Consider the following 8,722-nt stretch of genomic DNA (forward strand, 5'->3'; position numbering starts at 1 on the left):
ACACACACACACACACACACACACACAACACACACACACACAATCTCTAAAATGCTAATTATCCTTCAGGAGAACAAAACGATGTATCGTGAATTTCAAAATTGTAAATACTTTTTACTATAAAAAATTAAATCTTTATAAGAATAAAATAAAATAGCGTTCTCTTTATATTCTACGTATAATTCTCAGCAAAAAAAAAATAAAAAATCGTATATAGTATGATTCGACGTAATTGGACACAAGACATTAATCGAAACGTTGATTAAACATCGAAAATATAACCCTCAAAGAATTTTTTTACTTTTTATTATTTACAGTAGATAGAGTTAAATTTAATCTGTATAGTTTATGTTATTGTGCGTGTGCATGTTGTGTGTGTGTGTGTGTGTGTGTGTGTGTGTGTGTGTGTAAATTTGTTACTATGATTACAACGCCATAGTCATATTTCGAGTCAAACACTAAATAAAAAAAAGTCGACGTCAGTGCTCTCATTGTCGCATACAATTAATGTAACAATATAATTCAACAATGTAAAATCTTAATTTATTTTTTATTTTATTAGTTATGAAAAAAACAAATAAGATTATATACTATCCTTATTCCCATACCACTCCTCCTATTATTTTTCTACTCATATTTAAATTAGATATTAGGTATTTGTATGAGATATGTAGTCTATTGCGTATATCATAATAATAAGCATCATACAATAAACGTTTCTCTCTTATTATGCATTATATTTATAACATCTTAATACTTATCTATAGATACACTCTCTACCATCGTTATCATATATTCGAGATATTATCGCGTTTCTACTCACCAATCACATAATTGTATCCATCCAAGGTTAAAACACATTTGCGCGTATTTGGCGAGGACGGAATGCATGGCACTTGTCTCCGTGAAATTCGCTTGCTAGGACTACACGAAGAGCCAGTTGCACCCGGATCTGAGTGACACTTTTGCACAGGATCTTTGCCTGGTCTAGACATTGTCATCAATGATTATTCAGTCTTATTTCTTCGACATCTTCGCCAATCTTCTCATTCAAATATAAAAGCGCACGAAACTCCATCTTCTAATGGCACTTTATTAATCCTATATCCTTTATCGCTATCATTAGTCAATGTCCTAAGCAAAATCCTTTCAATTCCACTGTCGTAACGTAAATTGATGCGCGATTTTATTCCTGTTTATGATATTTGTATAATCCGTCTATACACAGTCTATATTTTAGCAGTTTAGTTTATATACAAACATATCCGTTTACTTCTTATACCGCTTTATATCGCGCGCACGTGCAATGCATCGAACGCTGCGGTTCGACACGAGATTCCAGGTTCTCCGTCGCACGAGAAGAAACCACTAGAAAGTAGAAGTGTTTATGGTTCAACCTTCGGATTCACTTCTTTACATGTTTCATATATGCAAAAATAATGTCAGTTTCCCTCAAGTATGCTTCCTTCAAGTGTAAATCAGATTTACTGAGAAGCGCTTAAAATGTGAATAACCGTTCGTTTTTCAAGGCAAATGATGGCACAGCAATTTAATTTTCAACGTGCGCCAAGAGAAAAATGAAAGCCTTTATCACTTTATAAAAGCATATAAGGATTTTGTTATAAAAAGAATATATTTATCTTTATTTGTCTTTGCAATTCATGTATTACTATATTATATCTAACATCTTTAAGGGCGCTTTACACATATTATCTCTTACATTTTTATCATCTTTTTGTATGCTTTTTTGTACGTAACGTAATTTTTCTTCTTTGCTCTGCAATAAAATTTCGCATCAAACTCAAACAGCAATTTGAGTTTTAGTTCCGATCGACGTCAGACGCAATCGTCGTACGAAGCAAGAATTGGCATTTATCACAATTTTGTCAGAGTCTCGATTCTCGATCGAAGAATGCATTCTCTAATTATGGCATTTTCTGTCATAATCGACAGTACATAACTGCCGAGCAAAAATTCTGCAAAAAACAATATGGACATCTTCGGTAAACGATTTTGTGATGCATACAGTACAATCAATGTCTTCGTGTGCCCTTCGTAGCATCGAGAATAGCTTTCGAAAGCGGAAAAAGACTTTCGGAAAAAATGTGCAGTTTTATTTGTAAAAAAGTTTGTACATTGTACAAAAAATTGGCAAAAATAGAATCTCGTATCCACCCTCATTAGGGATCATACTGTCGTCGTATTGAACACGCTTGTGAGCGGCGAAATCACCGACGTACTTATACTCGTGACGTGCACGCACGTCCGGTTGTGAGTTCTTGCCCTGACAGATGGTATGGAGGGAGAACGAAAATCAGGCGATCGATTCACGTTACCATAACGTTAACGTCGCAGGTTGGTTACCCGTACCGGTGCACCGGCGCGCCCATGCCGTCTCGCTTCCGACATGCCATGCTGCGCGGCTGCACGCACGAGTTTTCACGAGATACGATTCGAAAATGCAAGACCGTTACCATCGTGCATAGGCACGATTCTAGATCTTTTGTTCCTCTTTTTGTGATCACGTTTCACGCGATAAAATCCAGGAGAAACTTTCTCATAACTGCATTCGGAATAGGATTCGCGTTGTGACTTCCAAAGTTCCCGCCTGCAATTTGGTTCGTTGAATTCGAATTGCACTGGGAAGTTAGGATTTTCTTTCTCTTATCATATATGTATAATAGAGATTCTAGGCGAAAATAGGTACGCAATGTTCAATTTCAGTCGTTATACGCAAATAAGCGTGGATAAGCGAAACTTTTTTTTCAGAAATTACGATGTGTAATTCAGCCAATGGCAAAAAAGTAAGAGAATAATGCCGTTAGGACACATTTAGATCAACCTTTTTATAATTAATATTTCTCGATAAAAGATATATAAATCGTAATATAGTCGCAGGCGTCCGAAACTCTGTGTTTGGTTCATAGGAAAAACGGAACGTCGCAACTGTGCGACTAGTAGAAGAACCGAGTGCCTGGTCAGACGCTAACGACAGCGACAAAAGCTGGTAAAGGGAGGACGAAACGCAGAATGCGGAGACGGGACAGAATAAGACAAAACGAGATGAAACGAGACGAAACAAACGGAACGAAGAAGTAATGCGCTTGTAACCACGATACACACAAATCGCTAGAAAAAATGAACACGAACGTCCGATCTCAGCCACGGTACCGCTACAACTGAACCACTCGAAACCTCCACCTCTCGCCGTCGTCGGTCGTCCTCCCTTCTCTTTGCCGCGTCCCGCTCCCACACACACACAATACCCCGACAACCCATTTAACCTCTCTCTATCCAACCACCATCTGCTTTCATCTCTCATTCTCGCTCCCCGTTTTTTTCGCCATCGTGGTTTCTCTCCCTCTGATATCTTCCCCATCTGCCTCTCTTTCTTAACTGAAGCTTGTCCATGCTTTTTGCTCTTTCTCCTTCATTTGCACCGTATTTGAGACTCTCTTTGCCCTTGAACGTATACGTATATGCGTGTATGCGTACATGCATATGTGTGTCTGACACTGAACATCTCCCGACACTTTCTCCAGCACTTATTTCGCCATTAGTCCCGCAAATCGATAACGTGATCATGTCGTTATGTTTCACTCTCGCTTTTTGCTTATATTCATTTATTTAATTGCTAGCATTATAGCAAGTTCACCGAAGGTTAGTTCAGGACAGAAACAATAATTAGATGTTTACAGCATTGAGAAGTTCAACAGTACATGATACTTATCTTCAATTCTTTTCCCAAAATTTAATAACAATGTAATGACAATATTGCCAAATCTCTCACTTATTTTTTTTTTTGTAAGATGTATTAAAATTTAAAAATGTTACAAAAAGTATAATAAGTACGAAAAAGTATACAGATAATATATATATAAAAATATATAAATAATATATTCTTATTTTATTTTCAGTTTCCAATATTGCTGTCTATATAATGAAATAAAAAAAATAACATTAACGAAAAAGTAACATACAAACAAAAGACACACACGAATTATACACGCTAAAATTAACTGTGTATAGTCTATCTTTTCACTAATGACAAAAAATTTATTGGTACTTGATAATTTGATATTCAAAGAACTTGCGACATGTACATGATAAAAAGTTCGTCGATCTTTTAACTTTCAATTCCTTTGTACAATTGTAAAAAGCTCGAAAAGTTTCAGAATACCTGTGCAGTTGTTTTAGTTTAAGAATATGCTTGCCCATAAACTACGCATAAACACAAAATTAAAAATATCTTTAGAATTAGAAAATTCTTTCGAATCTCTTCCTTTTTTTAAATTCTCCCAATAAAGATTTTGTCGTAAAAAATTGCAAAAATGCATTGAAACAATTTAACATAAAGATATCAGACATATAATGTCATTATTTAGTGATACTTTATATACTTTTCAATAAAAACCACAGAGGTTCAAGATAATTATGAACATATTTCTTTTATGTTCCAAAAATCCAGTTTTTCTTATAAATTTTGTATAAATAAAGATATCTTAGAATAAATTGAAGAAAAAGACAAATCAGATCCTTATTTATTTCTACATTAGATAACAAATTGGTCAAATTAATATTTTATAACCATTTGATATCACCGATCGATATCACACACGCGGTACAAGAAGTTTAAAGATCTTTATAGACCGGAAATGCAACAGCTACTACTCCATTAAACCTTTGCGGTTTGCTCGAATTCAATGCGAACTATCTTTCTAATAACTAATATGTCCCCTTTTCTTTTGTAAGTGTTCAATCGTGTATCCGTTCTTATTCTTTTCAGCGATAATTTTTTCTTTATCTTTCTAAAATATCAACTTTTACACGATTAACTCTCCTGCATGTATTATCGCACCTATAACTACTTACATTCAAATCCAACCGCTTAATCAACTGTGTATTTAAATATTTTGAAGAGAAAAAATAGAAGAATCATATTAAAAGAAAAATATTTTAAATTTTAGTAAATTATTCGTTTGAATTGACCACCAACTAAATATTTACTAAATATTTACTAAAGATATAATATATTTATTTAATACAAATCCAATATGATTTAACAATAATTTTTTTATTAAAAAATTATACAAATATTTATTTATTGTAAGTAAATGTTTAGTTTTGGCACTCAAATATTATTTATTATTTAGTACATTTTTTCTCAAAATAAACGTAAAAATCTTAATCTATTGCTAAAAACGTTTAATTTGCGGTATTCATTCAATTGTGACGTTAAACAAATCTTCAGATGTGAAAACAATACGCGTTAAATAAATAAAATTAAGTGAAAAATAAAACAAATTAAAACGTATAAAGTAAATGACTATCCAAGGATAATAAAATGATATATTTTAATAACAGAGATATTTCTCTTTATATACAAATAAATTTGCTAAAAAATGTTATATCACATAGTACATATTATATGTATAATTAGAATCATTGGAACTTTGTACAAAAAATAAATTGACAATACGTATTATATATCATATTTCTAAGCAGAGAGAGAGAGAGAGAGAGAGAGAGAGAGAGAGAGAATTACAATGATAAAATTTGTTTTTTTTTTTACATAACAACTTCGTAAAATGATCGCCTTAACGTACAGATTTACACTTTTCTTTGCGGAATTTTATAATATAAGGAACTTCAATTTTCTTCTTTACTTGTCGTCGAGATTATAACTCTAGAGGGGAATAGCATATTATAACGAAACGGTATAATAGTTGCCAGATAAGCTATGCAGTAACCAACGTTTATTATAAATGCAAATGCATTCTGTTCGTTGAATATTTCTGCTCTGATAAAGGGAGAGGAATAAGGGAGACGGCAATTTCGATTACAACTGGTCGCGCATGTCTGCGACAAGGACGTCATTTAGCGAGAAGATAATCTTGCTGTCGAGTAGCGAGCCGTTCTAACCTTTCTCAAACGAAATCCTGTCTCAAGAAATTCTTCCGTCGCCTCCATAAGTGAGCAGTAAATTTTATTCACTATTCTTCTCTCTCTCTCTCTCTCTCTCTCTCTCTCTCATGTCCCGTTTTTGTTTCTTATCTTTTTTTTTTAAATCAGCGTATTCTACAAAGATGTGCATCAATTCCTCCAGTTTTATGAAAACGCAAGAATAAACACAACAAAGTGCTTGATCATTAAATGCGTCAGCATCTATAAGTTAAATTGAAATTATAACATCAATTGTATGAAACTATGATTGTATGACCTATCATAGCTATTCCTCTGAAGATTGGAATAACTCTGATTGGTCAGTTTCCTAACATACATGTTATAACTTCGACGTAAATCGAACCGTGTAAACGTTCGTTAGTTAATGCAGACCAAGTTTGCTGTCTACTTTCCCGCCGCGCCGATCTGATAAAAAAATAAAAAGTAGAGGCATAGAAATGGCATACTTTCAACAGATATTTGACAGTTGATTTTCGAGCCAAGGTATACCATACGCAACATGAAAATTATTCTATCACTCGTTTCAATAGAATTCTCTTTGATGCTCTGTACTTGGCACATAGCAATGCATATACTTTCTGCTTTCCTTTGGTTTGCTTTTTTTGTTTTCATTTTTGCTCAGAAACTCTTTCTCTCTTCTACTCTCTCTTTCTCTTTCTCTCTTTACATATTTTTAATAATGGGAATAAGTAATAAAGACATTTTTATTTATATTCATTTCTGCGCTATTTCTATTTCAATTTTTAATTATTTGTCCAGTTTCATGACTTATCGAATACAATGAAAATTGTATTAAATGTTACGCAACAGAAACGCAAAAAAAATTAATATCTTTTATATTCAAAATAAATAAGTTTAACTAGATCTATATTTCCTAAAAATTTTGAAAAAATAAAAAGATATGTCCTCTTGAAAATATTAGTTTTTATATTTTATATTTCTATTTTACGTTATTGGCTTTGTATGCAAGTTAAAAAAAATTTTAATCTTTAAAATAATGAAACTCTTTATATATTTTATAGGGTATTTCCAGAAAACTATTCAGCATTTATATGATATATAATACATTTCATACTGAGTAAAAAAACTCTAATGAACATAAATTGAAAACTGAACAGCTTTTGAGATATAAAAATTTTCGTATGTTAGCATCATAAATGACTTACTGGCTCTATTTACAGAAGGTGTTTCACATGTCCTCCTTTCATTTCCATATAATTTTAAGTTTGGCATTTTCTTTATACAGAATCACAAGCTCTCTCGAAAAATCCTGATCTCTGTCAAATTATTTGACAAACACGCTGGATTCGATCACGTAATTCTTCTGTGTCATTTATTGACGAATATACTGTACTTTTCAAATATCCCCATAAAAAAACTCAAAGGATTTAAATCAAGGAATCGAGGGGGCCATGTAACTGAACCACCACGTCCAACTCACTTTTGACCACGTTTAAGTGCTCTTTCACATTACGCACAAAATGAGTTGGAGCTTCATCATGCATGTACCATATTGATAATCTTTCAGCTAAAGGCATATACTGTAAAAGCTGAGGTAATGTACGAGATTCATCAAGAAATTCATATATAAGCAACGCCTAAAAGCTGATTTAAAAATATTTCAGAGCCAATGAGATGGTTTCTTGTAATGTTCATCCAAACATTTAACAAAAATCGGTGTTGGTGGTTTGTTTGAATAAATGCGTGAGAATTTTCTATGCGTGATCATGATACAAATTTGTAATTCCATTTTGCATAAATGTAGTTTAATCAGTAAATAAAACGCAAGCTACAAAATTTGAATTCAAAGCACATTTTAAGTAGCCACTGTGAAAATTCTATTCTTGCTTGATAATCCGGTGAAGTGAGTGCTTGCACTCGTAGGATTTGGTATGGATAAAGTAACTGCTCGTAAAACGATCTTCACAGGCAAGTACCAATTTCTACGATATTGGATATCCTTCTTACACTAGTTCTGGGATTTTCTTTTATCCTTAAAATACGATTCCCCGTATTGAGCGTCGATACAGATCTAGGCCTAGAATCTCGATGGCGAATTCTAAATGAACCTGATTCACAAAGATGTTTGAAAAAATTTTGCAACAATGTGTGAGAGGCAACTCTTCGATTAGGAAATTTTTCGATGCAAAAACATCGCGCAACAGAGATATTTTCATTAGCACGACTATTAAAAAAATGAGTAAATATGCATTAGATATCTCACTGATTTTAATGTCTTTTAAATATGTTATAGAAAAAATGTTCTGAGTAATTTTCCATAAGAATTAAGTGAGAGACGACATTGGTTTAAAAGATATATCAATAAATTGAATAAGAACATACAGAATGCGGTTTATAAACATTAAAGTAAACATCGTATACGACACGTAGAAGCCAAAATCATTCGTGATGTTAACATACAAAAATGTTTATATCTCAGAAACAGTTGAATTTTCAACCTATGTTTACTAAGTTTTTTTAAATATGGTGTGTACTATATTTACCAAGTGTGTACCATCTAAATACTGAATAATTTTTTTGAAAATACCCTGTACGCAATACCGCTGAAGGAAGCGTTCTCCGAAAAAATTCATTTTCTTTAGATTTTTCTTAAACTTACAGAATAAGCTTGTTTTAGAGTCCTGACATATGTGCTTTAAAACTCAATATCTGGAGCGGGATTAAAAATCGAGATATTCCACTTCAAAGTTGAAGCGTTTAAAATATATATACACATATATATATATATATACATATA

General features: G+C 32.6%; 1 protein-coding gene across 1 annotated transcript in view; it reads right to left on the reverse strand.

Annotated features, from left to right (window-relative positions):
- Positions 1–8,722, reverse strand: part of LOC108748464 (calcium/calmodulin-dependent 3',5'-cyclic nucleotide phosphodiesterase 1A-like) — a 362,329-nt gene that overhangs the window by 321,748 nt on the left and 31,859 nt on the right.

The sequence above is a fragment of the Trachymyrmex septentrionalis genome, unplaced genomic scaffold (assembly GCF_001594115.1).
Source record: "Trachymyrmex septentrionalis isolate Tsep2-gDNA-1 unplaced genomic scaffold, Tsep1.0 scaffold220, whole genome shotgun sequence".
Taxonomy (NCBI): Eukaryota; Metazoa; Arthropoda; class Insecta; order Hymenoptera; family Formicidae; genus Trachymyrmex; species Trachymyrmex septentrionalis.